Source organism: Vicugna pacos, chromosome 4 (genome assembly GCF_048564905.1).
Source record: "Vicugna pacos chromosome 4, VicPac4, whole genome shotgun sequence".
NCBI classification, from domain to species: domain Eukaryota; kingdom Metazoa; phylum Chordata; class Mammalia; order Artiodactyla; family Camelidae; genus Vicugna; species Vicugna pacos.
Genome location: NC_132990.1, coordinates 13,828,799 through 13,846,851, shown reverse-complemented (window position 1 = coordinate 13,846,851; position 18,053 = coordinate 13,828,799). Strand labels below are relative to the sequence as shown.

The 18,053-nt window shown below is 37.6% G+C and overlaps 2 long non-coding RNA genes across 2 annotated transcripts in view; one reads left to right on the top strand and one right to left on the bottom strand.

Annotated features, from left to right (window-relative positions):
* Positions 1-17,159, top strand: part of LOC140695986 (uncharacterized) — a 178,041-nt gene extending 160,882 nt beyond the window's left edge. The window contains exons 3-5 of the long non-coding RNA XR_012071883.1: positions 14,477-14,570; positions 16,494-16,633; positions 17,120-17,159. This is a non-coding gene — a long non-coding RNA (uncharacterized lncRNA). The remainder of the gene's footprint in view (positions 1-14,476; positions 14,571-16,493; positions 16,634-17,119) is intronic.
* The window catches only part of LOC116279944 (uncharacterized), a 541,851-nt gene continuing 531,551 nt past the window's right edge, over positions 7,754-18,053 (bottom strand). The window contains exons 5-6 of the long non-coding RNA XR_012071882.1: positions 14,536-14,576; positions 7,754-10,807 (exon numbers count right to left, since the gene is read on the bottom strand). This is a non-coding gene — a long non-coding RNA (uncharacterized lncRNA). The remainder of the gene's footprint in view (positions 10,808-14,535; positions 14,577-18,053) is intronic.

The window sequence follows — 18,053 nt, the reverse complement described above, 5'->3', positions numbered from 1 at the left end:
ACATCCTACTCAGTGGGAAAAGTTTGAAAGTCTTTAAGATCAAGAACAAGATAAAAGTGTCTACTCTTTTTTTTTTAGTGAGTTATAGTCAGTTTACAGTGTTGTGTCAATTTCTGGTGTTAAAAGTGTCTACTCTTACCACTCTGATTCAATTCAGTATGGAAGTCATAGTCAGAAAAATCAGGCAAGAAAAAGGAAATAGAAGACTTCAGAATTTGAGACAAGGAAGTAAAAATGTCTCTATCTGCAGATGACATGATTTTATGTATGGACACTTCTAAAGGCTCCACCACAAAATAAAAAAAAGAAACTGCTGGAACTATTCAACAAATTTAGTGCAGTTGCAGCACATAAAAGCAACATACAAAAATCAACAGCATTTCTATACACAAACACAAATTATCTCTACAAGAAGTAAAGAAAAATACCTCATTTACAACAGCATCAAGAGAATAGTTAGAAGTAAATTCAACCAAGGAAATGAAAGACCTCTACACTGAAAACTATGACGTTGATAAAAGACATTGAAGAACACAAAAATGGAAAGAGATTGTGTAGTCATAGATTGGGAGAGTTAATATTGTTAAAGTGCCTGTATCACCTAAAGCCAACCATAAATTTGCTATAATCTGTATCAAAATTCCAGTGGCATTTTTTTTACACAAGTAGAAAAAAAAATCCTAAAACTCACATGAAATCATAAAACACTTCAAATAGCCAAAGTAACCCTGAAAAAGAAGAATCAAGCCGTATTAGACTTCCTGAGTTCAAATTATATTACAAAACTGTAACAATCTAAACAATATAGTGCTGCATAAAAATACAGACACCTACCTCAATGAAATAGAATCAAGAGCCGAGAAATAAACCCATGCACATACAGTCAGCTAAGATTTGACAAGGGAGCCAAGAATACTCAATGAGAAATCACAATGTCTTCTATAAACAGTGCTGGTAAACCTGGATATTCACTTGTAAAAAATGAAACTAGACCCCTATTTTTCCTCACCCACAAAAATTAACTCAAAATGGATTAAAGATTTAAATGCAAGACCTGAAACCATAAGACTCCTAGAAGAAAATATAGAGGAAAATTCCTTGACAGGGTTCTTGGCAACAATTTTTTAATATAACACTTAATACCCAAGCAACAAAATCTAAAATCGACAAATGGGGATGTATCAAACTAAAATGATTCTGCCCAGCAAAAGAAAAGAAACAACATAATGGAAAAGGAGCTTATGAAATCAGAGAAAATATGTACAAATCATACCTGGTAATGGATTGATATCCAAACCATATTATAAAACTCATAAAAATGAATGGCAAAAAAATAATAATCAAAAAATAAGCAAAGGACCTAAATAGGTATTTTTCCAAGACATAAAAATGGCCAACAGAAACATGAGAAAGGTACTCAACATCACTGATCATTAGTGACATTCAAGTGAAAAACATAATGAGACATTAGTTCGTGCCTGTTAAGAGATTACAAATGCTGGTGAGGATGTAGAGAAAAGGGAACTCTTGGGCACTGTTGGTGAGAACGTTAATTGGTACAACCATTATGGAAAACAGTATAGAGGTTCCTCAAGAAATTAAAAATAGAACTACCATAGGATCCAGCAATTCCACTTCTGGATATATGGCCAAAGAAATTGAAATCAGTATGTCATAGAGATATCTGCATTTCCATGCTCACTGCAGCATTGATCACAATAGCCAAGACACGGACAGATGGACAGAGAAGAAAATTGTATATATAGAAAATTGTGTGTGTTTGTGTGTATATATGGATATCTATCTATCTATATCTATATATATACACACAATTGAATACCATTAAGCCATAAAAAAACAGGAAACTCATGTTACTTGTGACAACATGGGTGGACCTTGAGGGCATTATGTAAGGAAGGCAAATACGGTATGATCTCACTTAGATGTGGAATCTAAAGAAATCTAACTCATAGAAAAAAAGTTCAGATTTCGTTTCCTGAGTTGATCAGTGGATGAGGAGTCAGAGACTTGGATGAAGGTGGTCAAAGGCACAAACTTCCTGTTGTAAGGCAACTAAGTACTAGGGGATGTAATGAATGACATGACGACTGTGGTTAACACTGCTCTGTGGTACATTCGAAAGTGGGTAAGAAAGTAGATCCTAACAGTTCTCTTCACAGGAATAAAGGCCTTTTTTTGTAACTATATGAGGTGATGGATGTTAACTACACTTATTGTGGTAACCCTTTCACAATATATATGTGACGCCACTATGCTCTACACCATAAACTTACACAGTTTTGAATGTCCATTATATCTCAATAAAACCAGAGGAAATAAAAAAGCATTCTATTCATAGAATGAGGTACTTAGTCATCATTAGGTGGCCATGTGGTTTTCTCACCTTTTTCCTTTATACTGATGAGTGCCTGTAAAATATTATGATATGCCATGTTGATAATCACAAAAACTTGGTTTTTTAACCAAACACTAAAATCCGTTGTATCTCAAATACATCTAAGACAAAGACTGCAAAGTATCTTCACTCTGTGTTTCTATCCAAGTTGGAAATACTGAAGCATCGCTGTTATTACAATATTTTGTCATTTGAGTTTTTGTTCCAAAGCCATGTCAGATGCAGAAATAGTTTTCTCATTTTCACCCATTTCAAGCAGTAAGAATTCTAGAAGCTTCTTTATTAGACAAGGCCATGAGACTACATTGTATTACTTGTGTAGCACGGTCACCGTGTAGCTTCTTTTAGGGTAATTTATGAGCTTGTACCTCAGATAAGCTCTCCAAATTCTACAACCGTAAGCCAAATAGATCTGAATTCAACTACTTTGCTGTGAGGGAGACAGCCTCCTCTATGTCCTCTTACGTTCATTTTTAATGTTTCAATTCAATTTCATGTATTCTTCTTGTGTTTTCTACATGTCATTGTACTAGGCACAAAAATAAGTAGTGTGACTAGAAAACTGGTTCCTAATCTCAAAAGTATTTAGAAACTACCCAGAAATAAGACCACTCACTGCATAAGTACTTAACCTAAAGTACACTAAATGTTGTAAGAAAAGGATACCTCTTGCTTTTATGATGATTACTCTGTGGTCTTATACCAGTCCTGGATCCTAAATTCATCACTTGGAAATAATAGTACATTGAATCACTATGGCAGTTAAATCAAAGACAACCCGGTTATCACCTACATGATCTCTTGTGAAATTCTGTTTGAGAAAAATAGAAAAAAGGAAAACCACAACCACCCTTTAATTTTTAGACTAATACATTGCTTTTGATGGTTCCTTTTCTAATCTTTGTTGAAAATGGAATTCAACGCCACAAAGAGAGGTATAGTCAGTTAATTCTAAAAGGTTAATCTATAACCTGGCAATCTTTAATAAAAAGTAGATCCTGCAATCTTTTTCCTCATTCTGGTCCTTAGATTGATTTCCCAGATAAGCTATTGGGCAGGAGGGACTCCAGTCTCCAGTTTTTAATTGCATATTGATACATTAATTTCTAGGAATATATAGTTTTGAATTCTTGGTATTACTAAAGCTGGTACTGGTGAGGCAAAGGTCATAATGATGTAGGAATTCATGTCTGAATATTTATCTGTTCTATTATTTAATTCTCCTGTATTATTTCATTATGTTGTACAATCTTCCTAACAACCCCAAGTTTTGATACATTCCCTGTTTCTCATTACAAAACTAATGCTGTATTATTTAGGTTAAAATAGAATAAATAAAATAAAATAATGAAATGAAATGAAATGAAATGAAATACCAGAGAAAGTTAGTAAAAACTTTTTTCTGGCATAAGAAGTTACTATTTTTTTTAACAAGTGATAGACCTGGGATTAAATACAAGAGTTCTGTTTGATGTCAAATTTTCTTGGCATGCTATATGACACCAACAGCTTTCTGGTCTCATGAAATAAAGATACATGCTTTGAAATTTGAAGATTCTATACTACTGCCAATCAGTCTTTCCTGGTGAAGTCTTATAATCATTTGCAACTGTATGTTTGCTTGGGTCTAAATACTTGTTATAATTTTATATCAGCTCCTTTATGTTTCTCCTTCACACATAGGTAAGTGAAGGGGTGCCCCTTGCGGCTGAGTGACTTGTCCAAGGACAGAATCCATCTGATGTATTCAGAACTAACAAAGAAAAAAACAATTTAGTAAGATAAGTGTGAATTGGAAAGAGCACGTTTTCTTTTCTTTTCTCCCTTTTGAGGATGAAGTGATTTTTGGAAACTCTGTTAACTCTGTCATCTTCCAGGCAGGAATCTGAGAGGAGTAGATATTTTGGGGGACATTATTTCTTTACAGGTAGATCAGGTATATCTAGACATGATTCACTCATTCACTGTGAGTGTTGTCAATGTGAAGTCGTTGACCCCTTTTACCAAGTCCTCCTAATTGTTACATGTAATCATCCTGATCACTCAGATCTAAATGTTTACCAATTAGGCAAATAACCTGATGACATATTCTCATATTTCTACCTAACCTTCTCTGAAACTTAGTCATATTCCAACAACTTCAATGCTCCGTAATGTCTGTATTCTGTCTCTCTCAAAGAACAGTATACTAGCATAACGTCCTGAAAACTAAGATTCCCATGTCAGAGTTGAATTCATAGGATTCATTCCCCTAAATTCTTAGTGATCGCTTTATAACATGCTGGGGAGGGGTCTACAGATGCATTTAAGCCTCTTGTTTCAATAGTTCCTTCATTCTGTCTTCCGGGTTTGCACGTTTTAACGCCTACACTAATAGCAGCTTTGACATAGTAAAGGCAAAATTTAATAAACGAAAGCTAAATGAATGAGCAGCCCAGGACCGTTACCTTCTGGGCGTGGATAACGGTCCTGGGCAGTCCTCGGAAACCAGGATAGACTATCCTCATATTGGCAATGATTGTAGAATGCCTAAGCATTCAGAGAAACAGCTTCGTGGGGATTTTTGGATCTGAAGTGTACTGAAAAGAAGATTTATCACCTTTCTCTCCAGGTGGCCGTTGCTCCAGCAGGAATTGGAAGAGGCCTTTCAGGGAAGTAGGAACTGAGAGATTAGGTTCATCTGAAATAATCTGTGGCTGTAAAGATGCTGCTTTAATAATCAGGGTGTTAGCCCCAGTGTTCTGGAGACATTCCAGCTCTGTCGTTATCTCTGCCCACCTACTTTCCTCCCTGAAGTTTCAATGGAATCATTTTTCTTTCTTTGCCTTTCCCAGACAGAAAAGTTAAAAAGCTAATAAGGCCATGTCGAGTTAAAGTTACACTACAATATTTTTCTCTTAAATACTGGAATTTTAAGAATAAAATGACTATATATTTTCTTATGAAAGATTTATGTGCTTCAAATATTTACTCATATAAAGATAGTTACAGAGTCCAATCAATTTAGCGTACTTGTGGGAAGTGAAAATTTTCCGAATTATTCTCATTACAGTATAATTTGGGGAAAAACTCAGGCGACGACACAAGTAGACCTTTATTTGCTTCAGATAGCAAGGCTTTATTCTAAGTGTGAATATGTTTAGCGGGCGACGCGTGAGTCTGAGGTCTCTGGATGATTTAGATTTACCTGTGGCTTTAAAAAGGCTCCTTGATGCTAGTCACAAAGTTGTAACAGCCTAACGGGGAAAAACGTATTTCAAGAATTGCTGCAATATGGGCTCCATTTTGTGCTTCAATATGTAAAGAACTCTAAAATTTCAAAGAAAGCTTTGTTATTGCCCTGGCTTATTCTTCTGAGGAATTGGGAACGTCTTAATATAGCCTAATTATAAAGACAGTTAAAAAAAAAGTTGCTCAGGAATATAATTTTTTTTTTTACATTTTGAGCTATTATCCATTTACAAGTTGGAAAGCCATTGTTTAGCAATTAAATATCTATCATATATGTTATATATTAATTATTTTTATTAACTTCTTATGTGACCTCAATGAAAACATAGAATTTTATCACAATAATTTGCAAACAGTGAATTCTTCCTCATGTTAATAGAAACATGGCCGTCTAGAGAGGGAAGCATTGCTGTTCTGCTACCATTTTATTCTTACTGAGCTTCCTACTCAGAACAATTTATTTCTTGCTACCAAATTTCTCAGGAATGTGACAAATGCCCCCTAGAAATCAGAAATTAGAGAATAATTTGGGAAGTGCTGTAACAGGACTCCTGAAGGTCATCTGAAGGGCCTTAGGAGGAAAGGTCATAGGTAACAGGAGAGTAGTTTTGGATCAGAGACAATGTCACTACTGAGTTAATGACTAAGGATGCCTGGAGGTTGAAGTGAATGTCATTAACCTTCTCCTGCCAATGTCAGTAGCATAGTCAGATAGTATAAAGTGGATGCTTGCTTTTTACAGTATCATTTTCATAGGACACTTGAAATATTCTTTAAAAAAGCAACGGCCTTCTATGAAGATTAATAAATACAAATGAATGAAAGATGGAGTCTAGAGTTAGTTAACAAGCCACTGGTGAATAAGAATGAGGTCTTAATCTCAGAGCAAGTGCATTTTAATCAGTCCTTTCTGTGGATGATTGCTTGCATCTTAGGTTGGGAATTTTGTTTCTAATGCAGAAGTCTCGATGACAATATCTCTATTATTCTCTTGCATGTAGAACTTGAAACAGGAATTACAGGTACTTCAGGGGTAAGTGCTAGCCTCACTCATCTTGATAACAGCCTCTCTTCCATTTGCACAGCCATTCCTGAATAATTTCTGAGCCAGAGCTTCTGTGTCTTCAGTACATCTATTTGTTACCATGCTGACTGGCTCTATACATCCATTGCTTTCAAATATCCAATAGCTACTACAGAGTTTAACAGCTGGGGGGTCCTCATATGTACCTTCATAGCTAAAGCTGTCATTTTTAGATTAGATTGATAGGGAAATTAAGATATCCTTGCTAAAATGATTTGGGCACATTCACAGACTTGGACAGAGTCTAGCAAGGGACATTGAGAAAAATCTATCAGAATTTTGAGGTAAAATAAACTTCATTAAGATGATGATGTGGAAGATAAAGAAATATGCACATTATGGAAGAAGGTAAAGCACATTGGCTTTCCATTATATAGTAACAGCAGCGATATGGATATATTTACACTGCAGAAAGTAAGCTATACCAGTAGTAATAGCTTGTTTATTTCCTTAGAAACAAGAATCAGTCTACCTACCTATTTATTTGTGAGCTTCAGTTTACTGAGGATGATAGCCCAGCAAACAGATTCTCAGTAGATCTGAGAGGACTGCTCCCAGGAATCCAGCCAATATTACTAAATGAAGTTTGAAGACAGAGATGAGTATAATGTAAAATATTTTGACCAGGACCCACCTGCTATGAATCTTAACTTCACCTACTATAAATGGTAGTGTTTTACTCTTCTACAAACTCTTCCGTGAGCCCCAGGAGACAGTTGAACTAGATCATTTTTTCAAGGTCTGAGATATTACAACTCTCTAGAAGGGAAAATCTTCATTTATTTAAAGTCCATATACATTTTAGATACAAGGAGCCAATTTAATGTTTATTGTATCAACTTACCAGCTGTAACTAATTTGAAATATTTTAAACAAGTCAAAGAAAAGGATAAAGTAGATAATCCCCTACATTTACATTTTATTTTTTACTTAGAATGTTCCTGGGATATTAGATGAATATTATGCATAGTTCATCTTCACTCATTATTAATTAATTTAAAAATTAATCATATACTTTTTGATTTATTTTTTATTTATAGTTATTTTACAATGCTGTGTCAAATTCTAGTGTAGAGTACAATTTTTCAGCCATACGTGAACATGTATATATTCATTGTCACATTTTGTATTTTTTGCTATGAGCTACCACAAGATCTTGTATATATTTCCCTGTGCTATACAATATAATCTTGTTTATCTATTCTGCATTTTAAAATTCCAGTCTGCCCCTTCCCACCCCCTGCCCCCTTGGCAACCACAAGTTTGTATTCTGTGTCTATGAGTCTGTTTCTGTTTTGTATTTATGTTTTGTTTCTTTGTTTTTTTAGATTCCTCATATAAGCAATCTCATATGGTATTTTTCTTTCTCTTTCTGGCTTGTTTCACTTAGAATGACATTCTCCAGGAGCATCCATTTTGCTGCAAATGGCGTTATGTTGTTGGTTTTTGTGGCTGAATAGTATTCCATCATATAAATATACCACAGCTTCTTTAGTCAGTCATCCGTTGATGGACATCTAGTCTGCTTCCATGCCTTGGCTATTGTAAATAATGCTGCTATGAACATTGGGGTGCAGGTGTCATTTTGAAGTAGGGTTCCTTCTGGATATATGCCCAGGAGAGGGATTCCTGGGTCATAGGGTAAGTCTATTCCTAGTCTTTTGAGGAATCTCCATGCTGTTTTCCACAGTGGCTTTCCTTGCTTCCCTCTCCCTCTTAATGATTCAGATGCCTTCTTTTATAATTTTGTGATTATTCTTTTTGCAATTCATGGCAGTTATCTCCTTTCCAGTTACAAGTTTCTCATTTTTGTAGTGTCCTGCTGCTTTTCTATTTAGAGCAGACCTGTGAATATTTCTTTTAGCATGGGTTTAGTGTTGCTAAACTCTTTGAGTTTCTGTTTTGGCTGTGAAGTTACCTCTCCTTCTATTCTAAAGGATAACCTTGTTGGATAGGGTATCCTTGGCTGCATCTTTTTTTCATTCAGGGCTTTGAGTATATCTTGCCACTCCCTTCTGGCCTGTAGTGTTTGTTTAGAGACATCAGCTGAGAGCCTTATGGGGGGTTCCCTCGTAACTCACTCTTTGCTTTTCTCTTGCTGCCCTTCGGATCATTTCTTTATCCTTGACTCTGGCCATCTTGATTATGATATGTCTTGGTGTGGGTCTGGGGTCTTCCTGTTTGGGACCCTCTGAGCTTCCTTAGTTGGATATCTGATTCCTTTAGGTTTGGGAAGTTTTCAGTCATGATTTCTTCAAATACCTTTTCAATCCCCTTGGTTCTTCCCCTTCTGGAACCCCTATTATGCGTAGATTGGCATGCTTTATATTATCCCATAGGTCCCTTGTATTGTTTTCATTGTTTTTTATTTGTTTTTCTCTCAGCTGTTCTGATTGGGTGCTTTCTGTTGCCCTGTCTTCTAGGTCACTTATTCGTTCCTCTGCATTATGTAGCCTGCTTTGTACAGCCTTTAGGTCAGCTCTCATCTCAGCAAATGAGTTTACTAATTCTACTTCTTTATAGCTTCTATTTCATTTTTGACATTTTATATCTCTAAACACTATTTCTTTTAGTTCCTTCAGTACTTTGATCACTCCTTTTTTGAAATCTTGACCTAGTAATCCATCAGTGTCTATTTCCTTGATCGTGCTTTCAGGGGATTTCTCTTGATCTTTTAATTGGGAGTGGTTCCTCTGCTTCTTCATATTGCTCATATCTCTCTGGCACTGTGGCTTAAGAAGTATCAGTTATCTGGTTCTCCTGGAGATGGTGTGCTCTTAATTATTTTATCTAGAGGTCTTTGTGTCTTTGCCCTGTTTCGTGAACTCAGCTTGTTGTTTCCAGAGGCCCTCTGTTGGCGCCCTCGTCTGTGCTGCTCCCAGTGGCTGTTGGCTAGCAGATCGCGCCCATCCCAACACGGGGTCAGGTGCTGAGCTTTTACCCAGTGGGTGGGCGGATCACTCCCCTTCCCGATGCCGCACTCAGCTGCTGCTCTAGAGCGAGGTAGGAAGGTGGATCACGCCCCCTCCTGGCACTGTGGTCAGGTGCTTCATTCCTGCCAGGAACAGGGGTGGCCGCCTGCCCTCTCCCAGCGCTGGTCGCTCCGCTGCTCTGTGCTGCTGCCTGCTCTGCCTCAGGTCGGTGCTCCAAAGGTGGGCTTGAGGAAGACCACGGAATGGCCGCCCCTGCTCCGTGCCAAATCTCACCTCCTTGTTTGTCTTGGAGGCTTGAGTTCTCTGAGGTGCCAGGGCAGAAAGATCCCATCTGCCTCAGGCAGTAGACAAATCTCAGTCTTGCCTAGGAGGTTGCGGAGCCTCCAGGTGTGGATTCAGGGCTCAGCCCCGCCCCTGCCTGGGTGCTGCACACAGGAGGAGATGGCAGCTGTGGCTGCGCCCCACCTGTCTTCTCACGAGAAGCACCAGTAATGGTGGCGCAGGACTGAGGAGACAAAGGCTATGGTGCCCCTCCCCCCAGGGCACACCAGCCATGTTGCTTTGCTTTTTTCGCAATTTATAGGGGACTGAGGTTGTTCTGCTCTGTACCCCTTCTGAGTCACGGAGCACAGCACACTGCAGTCCCCCAGGGCTGCCTCAGTGCAGTCGCCCCAGTCCTCTGCCCAACTCAGGAGGCCTGTCCCAGCCCCAGCTACTGGCTTGCGTCTTGGGCTGGGTGTCACGGGGACCCTTTGTGCACATTTAACTCAGTTCTGTCGGTCAAGGGGTGCTTAGGGCAGATCTGAGTCTTGGAGGCTCCTCTTCTGTCCCACTGGCCTCTCTGTCAGAGGAGGGGACCCAGAGAATGAGCACCAGTCCTCCTTAGCCACTCCCTCCCTGCGGGATCGGTCCCGCACTGTTTTGCTTTTTCTTCTTTTTTCCTTTTCTCCTACCAGATTTTTGGCATCTTTGTCTTTCGAAGAGGGCGATGTTCTGTCAGAGTTCAGCAGGTGCTCTGGGTGGCTGAGTGGGTCTGTAGATGTGAGTTTTGGTGCATATGTGGGAGAGGGTGAGCTACAAGCATCTTTTTACTCTGCCATCTTGCTTCTCCTTCCCAGTCATGTACTTAGAGATGTAAAGAACCTAGAATAGCCAAAACACTTTGTCAAAGATGAACAAAACTACCTGATTTCAATACTTATTATAATGGTGCAGTAGTCAAGGCTGTGTGGAATTGACATGCAGACCAAAAAAATAGATCAGTGAAATGAAACAAAACACAGGCAACCCATTTTTAACAAAAAGGGGAAGAGTACTTCAGTAGGTGGACCAATTTATAACCTTATGCAAAACAAACAAAATAAACCCCTTAGATTCATAGTTCATACCATGTACAACAATTAACTCAAATGTAACACCTACAATGATAAAACTTCCATTAAAATGCATAGGGAAAAATGCATATGACCTTGTGTTTATACAAACACATTTTAAGATTTGATACCAAAAACAAAGCCCATAAAAGAACAAACCGATATATTGGCCTTCATTAAAATTAAAAGCTTCTTTTCTTTGAAAGGCAATGTAAAAAGAATCAACAAACCAGTTACAGACTGGAAGAAAATATTTATAAATCATTATTTCTGATAAAGGACTTCTACCCAGGAAACTCAAAATTACCCAGTTTAAAACAAATGGGCAAAATTTATGAAAAAATTCTTTACCAAAGATGATGAGTCATTAAGCATATGAAAAGATACTCAACATGAATAATCACTAGAAAATGAAAATTGTAACCATAATGAGATTCCATTTCACATATATTAGAATGGAAAGAATGAAAGAGATTGACTATTAAAATTTTGGCAAGGATAAGGTGGAACTGTACTTCTCATACGCTGATGGCAGGAATGTAAAATTATACAGTCATTTTAGAAAAGATGTGGCTGTTTCTTTTAAAGTTAACTGTACACCTTCTGTGTGATCTAGACTTCCCACTCCTAAGACTTACCCAAGATAAATGGGAGCACATGCATATATTAAGACTTATACATAAGTGCTCATAACAACTTTCATTGTAATGGCTGGATATTGGATGCAACCCAAATATTAGTCAATGAATACACTTGTAAACAAATGTGTTATATCTATAAAGTTGAATACTATTCAACAACAATGAAGAAACTATTGCTACTTATCCCAACATGGGTGAATTTTAAAGTAATTATGGTTGAGTGGATTAAGTTAAGAGTACAATTTATGATTTCATTTATATAAAATAGTAGAGTTAGAAAATGTAAATGAATCTATGGAAAGATTGTAGACAACTCATCCATGGTTTCTCTGGGGATGGGGGAGGGGAGTTAACTAGTCATACAGGGGAAAGAGAGAGATTACAAAGGAACACATACACATTTTTAAGAATGATAAATATGTTTATAAAGATTTTGGCAACAGTATCTTGGGCACATGCATGTATTAGAAGCTATAGAATTATGCTTTAAATATGTGCAATTATATGTCAAAACTATTTAAAAATGATACTTAAGAAAGATTATTCAGACCTTATCTCGGCATGCAAGGTCCCAGTAATGTTATTAGTGTGAAATACACATTGGTGAAAAACTAGAGAACATGATAGTTTTCTATCAGAATAAACACACACACAAACACACACACACGGAAGTTAATAATCCAAAGGAATTGAAAAGTTTTGGATCAAGCTTTAAAAGGACTATGTAAATGTAAGGCAAAATGGAGACAGAATGGGAAAGACAGAAGTAGAAATAAACATATTTAATTAGCACTATATTTTATTGTGAATTTAAAAGAAGCAAAGCAATTTCATTAACCTCTTATTTGTTTTATTATAATTTGGTTGGTGAATATTATAACTATAGCCCACACAAGGTCAAATAATATTGCTTCTGGTCCCTAGAGTTTGGGCAGTTTTAATTGCACACTGGAAAACCAGTATGTTTATGGTTTGCAGTGTGTGTAGTGTTTCAACAGAGGAAAAGGAAATATCTTGAGTGTCATAAAATGAAAAACGTAACTACAAAAAATTAATTGACTGTGAGTTTTCACCATAAAGCTGCATGACTTTCAAAGCACAGGGGATCTGAGCTTATTTGGACACTGACCTTACAGTGTTTTAGATACATCACAGCACCGCTCTGACCTAACAACTTGGCTTCTTGAAAACAAATATAGTATTATGAAAAACAATATTGAGAAAGAAAGAAAGAATGTCTGGAGACCAGTTTATAAACCTCCGTTTCCTGCTGCCAGTAAATATTTTATTCTAGTTGCAGCAATGAAGTCTTGAAGATGAAGATTGTTTATAGGTTACTTTTTATTAATTGTATTATGTTATATCATATCCAATTATAGCTTCTCCGCCTAGAATATTCTTTCCGAAGCTCCCGTTTCTGGGCTTTGTTCCCCCAGCCCGCTTTGCCTGTTTAAGTCCTATTCTTCAGTACCCAGCGCAAGTATCAGCTCTTCTATAAGCAGCCCCAAACGCCTTGTGTTTGTGACATATGTTATCTCAAGTTCACCACTTCGATGGCACTTAGTCTGCTACATTATCTGTGATCTCTCCCGTCTCCTCCACTGGGCCAACCTGGCCCATGAATCCTTTACTTGTATTCACGTACATGGCAAAGAAACCACTCAACACCCAACACGTATTTGACATACGTGATTGAAAGGATTGGGTGCGATGCTTTTTTTTTTTTTTTGCCTGAACTGTCATGAGAAGATACACTACAAAGATGAAATTTAAATAAATATATAGCTTCTCAAATAATTAGAAAAGTCAACCAGTTACATTGAAGGATTATGGAAATTAAGGAGCTCTTTTGTTCAAATCAACAACATAACTAAATACAGCCAGAGGAATTAGCAAGTAGACACAGCAGAACTACGGAAGAAATGTTTAACAGTTGCCCTGGGCAACTCCTACAAGCCGTTGGCTGGAATCTGCTGTATCGTCTCCTAAAGGATAACTCACTGGCCAGTCCTCTCCCATCCATACCAAAACAGCAAAATCTGTGGTTTGTTCGTAGGTTCAATATAGCCAGAAAGACCAGCCCTCCAAGGAAAATGTCGAATCAGTGTATGTACTTCCCTAGAAAGTATGGTAGGGCTACCAAGATACACAAGACAGTATTTGAGGTCACTTTAGTCTTTCCCATATGGTGTATACAGCTCACAGACTGAGGAAAACCTTACCCTTTTATCACAGTGAGGGCTTTTCCATTCACACCTGCATTTCCTGCTACAGAACAGCGATCTCTATAAGGAAACTCATTAGTTTTGAATACTGATCATTTATTACCACTCATTATTACTGATCCCTATGCTTTATATGAATGGACAATGAATTCTCAGTAGACATGTGAGGACCATGAAGACAGCAAAACTAGAGAAAACAGTCAAAGAAACCAACTTTCAAGAAAATAGAAAATGGGGAAAAAAGGATCTAGCTTTTATTGTCAAAGACTCAAGAAAAGTTCACATTCATAAAACAAAAATAGGCTACTCTGAATAAAAGGACATTTGTTCTTCCTTTCCATCTGTGTTATCTTCAGTAGATCTTGTGACTTTTTCTGTGCCTGTAACAGTGCATGTACTGTTTTTCTGCCCATCCTTGCTCTTTTGTAGCAAGGTAGTTAAAAGCTTCAAGAAATATCACACTAACTTCTTCCGTTGATAAAAAGTGGTGAGACCTAAGCATTTATTATTCAACAAAGTAACCCATTCATCAAATATTGATGAAGCACCAATGTGTGTCAAATACTTTTACAGGTTCTAAGAATGCATCCATGGGAGAAAAAAGAGATAACCAACTTTCTCATGGAACTTACATTTTAGGGAGATGAAACTGAAGTGATCAGATGTGGTAAGTCTGAAAAAGAAAAACAAGGTAGGTAATGAGAAGAGAGAATGATAGTATATTTTGATTGTATTCTTGGGGAAGACTTTTCTGATAAAACCGTATTTAGCACTGACATGAAAACACAGAGTTTGTGAACCCTGAGTAAAGAAATCTGCAGGCGGAAGTAACAGCAAATGTAAATCCTGTGCCAAATATTATATTCTTGTCGTGTTCAAAGGATGATGAGCCTCAGTGGCAGCGGGGAGGGAAGTAAGAGCCGAGTCAGCGAGGCCCCCGAGGAACGGGTGTGAGGACCCCCCAGCTGCGGGCTTCGCGCAGCCACGGCAGTGGGGCAGGGGCAGGGGCGTGGACAGCAGTCACAGGGTCATCGCGATAGCCCTTCTGAACCACGATGCTCAGATTCTGGACGTATTCTGAAAGGGGAGCTGACAGAATTGGATGTAAAATGTGAAAGAAAGCAGGTAAGATTAAATGTTATTCTCCTGTCATTCTTCGGGGTATATATCTGCATGCTTCACCGCTGGAACCGCCTTGGAAGGAGGAGCAAAGAGGTAGGGGCACGGAAATAACAATTAGGATGGCTAACATTAGTTGGACATGTGCTTTGTGCTGGCAGACTTCTCAGTGCTTTCCATGCGTCATATCATTAGATATTCGCAATAATTCTCTGAGAGAGGTGCTGTTAATAACCACAGTTTCAAAAAAAAGAAACTTACCCTTAATGATGCTATATCCCAAGCCCTAAGTTAGTACGCCTAGTAATTAGAGAAGATGATGGCATCAAGCCATCTGGCTTCAGGTCCAAAATAGTATCTGTAGGCCCCCCGCTTTGGCATGAAGGACTTCCTGCCAGCACTTTGCAGAGGTGCTCCTGTTTAATCATCACTATCACGTAACCGCGTGAAAACCTTTACTTAACGAGGATGTTAAACTTACTAAAAATCACAGACGCTTCAAACATTAATGATTGCATTTCTAGTTTTAAGTAATATGTATATAATATTAATTGAGCTATTACCAAAAATAGAGGGAGATTTTATAGTCAAATGTTTCAGGAATTGCTGAATTAGTTAGTTATATTGATTGCAGGAGTTTTTAGAATCTTTGAATATTATTATTACTCAGGCGTTTTAGCATGCAATGTGTTTCAGGCTTTTATTTGACCAGGCTCTTACTTTGGAAATCCTGGTTTAGAGTATTTTCTGCCATACGTTTTGTTGCGTGTACTGTGAGAATAATGACTGTTCCTAGCAACCAGAGAAACCACATTCCTTGGGAATTTTGTTATCTCTTGGAAGAGAATTCATAGAGTTGTGAATGGCTTCACAAGGATCCTGCAGAATAACTTCAGCCACATCCTTTTCCTTAGAAAAATTAGAAAACTGGAGTGTTTGGAGCAGTAGATGAATAGTGAAGAGGGAAAAAAAAGCTTGCTATAATCCCACCAGCTGTGGCCAGGACAGGGCACGATCAAATGCCACATTCCCAACCTGTACGTGGTCAAATCTGGATATGTCCACACTCACATCTTGTTATTCAGCAAGTGGTTCACTCACTACAAATATTTATCTTCATTACTTGCATGGACTCAGATACTCCTAAAGCGTTATCTCAAGCCCTGAAAGACTCACCTTTGATAAAAACTGGGCCACTGATATCCTTAACCAACAGTGGTTTTGATTGTCTAAGCCACAAGATACAAAAAAATTTATAATTATTTTTTGGTTGGTGTCTGTGTTTCTGAGAAAGGAAGAATTCCACAGACTGACACGTCAGCGCTAGGAATGTTCAGCTGCTAAAACTGATGCTGATTTGTGTCTAAGACGACCTGCTGGTAAAAACTGCCACGCGCGGCGTCAGGCTTGGCTCTTTACTTGCCATGTGACACTGGACAGGTGACTAACAGTCACAGTGCTGACCTTCTAGGGCTGTTATGCAGATGCTTGATGATGATGATGAAGGAGAAGAGAAGGGAGAGGAAGGGGAGGAAGGAGAGGAAGAAGAAGAACCACTACTACTTAGAATGGACCATGATATATTGCAAGTGGTAGAATTGCAAAATCATAGTAAGTGAACATGCCGCAGTAATAATAGAGACAAAGTATGCATATTTAAAGTTGCTGTATTCAGATATACTTTTTTTTAAAATCTATAAACCTCTAAAAGGTGGAGCAAACATTAACATGGCCTCAATCCCTCACAACTGAGATAAATATAATCTATCTATTAAGTAACTTTTCTAGTAACAGTTTACAGGGGGCAAAACACAAGTGAATGCTTTGAGAGAAATGGGTAACTCTGAGTGACGGCTCTGCTTGGAACTTGCCCCTACAAATAGTCATTAATTACTGAGCTTTTTATATGGTCATTCCAGAATTGATAAAACTCTCTACATTTGGAATATTTATGTAATTATTGATCTGAATTATATACCCATTGATGTACTAACCCTTTCTAAGTGTGCATATTAATTTAGAAAAAAATACATTGTACATTTCTGCTTAAAATAGAATATGGTGTTAGAACACAGAAATAATACATTTGCTCCTTAGTTAACGTGCTGCTTATACCTGGAGTCTAACGGAAAGGAAGAAGCATGAAAGGTGAGTGGTATTCGCCTTGTTTTGAATCTTATGGCTTGAGATTTAATTATGACACTAACAGTATCCCTGCACTGGGTTATATAAAGTCACTTCCCAAGGACCTGTATCTGCAACCTCTTTCAGGTGTGAGCTAGAAATGCCATCAGCAGTTCTGTGACACACACATGTCCTGATGCCAGCAGCAAGAGGAATGCTGACTCTGCCTCTTACATGCTTTTCATTCCTTCTGTTATGAAGCAAGGGAATGAAACTGCTGTGTTTTGAAACATAAAATTAAGAAACTACTGGTACAAATAAATTGGTTTTAATTCATACATGTCTTTTATTTCTTTTTAAGCCTGAGAAGATAATTTAAGCCCTCAAAATAAATATATGATAACAGAATAGCTCAGCAACTGAAATCAGATGACCTACTTCAGAAATATGTATCCCTTGGGTGTTTTTAATACACCATATCCCAAAATGCTTTCAGAATTTTCTCAAACTTTTGGTAAATATAATTCTCTCCATATAGACAGACAGACAGACATGTCAATGGACTGTCTGTTTGACTTCTATTTAATGGTGATGGTTTCTACTTTCTCCCCATGTTTTTTAGGAATTATAAACTGAACACAACCAAGATCTATCTAATTCTTTCTTTCACAGAAGCTTTTGGATGTATTTTCACCTAAACCTCCAAGCATTACTTTTTAATATGGAATCCTAGGAGCCTTACAGCAGTATTTTTCAAACTGTGACTTGACCTATTTATGGATTATGATGGAATAGTGGGTCATGAGATCAAGTTAGGGGTGAGGCAACAATTTTTTAAATAAAATAGGATAGGATAGAACAAAACAGTAAAAATCAGAGTGCAGAGCTGAAAGTATAGATATAGTAT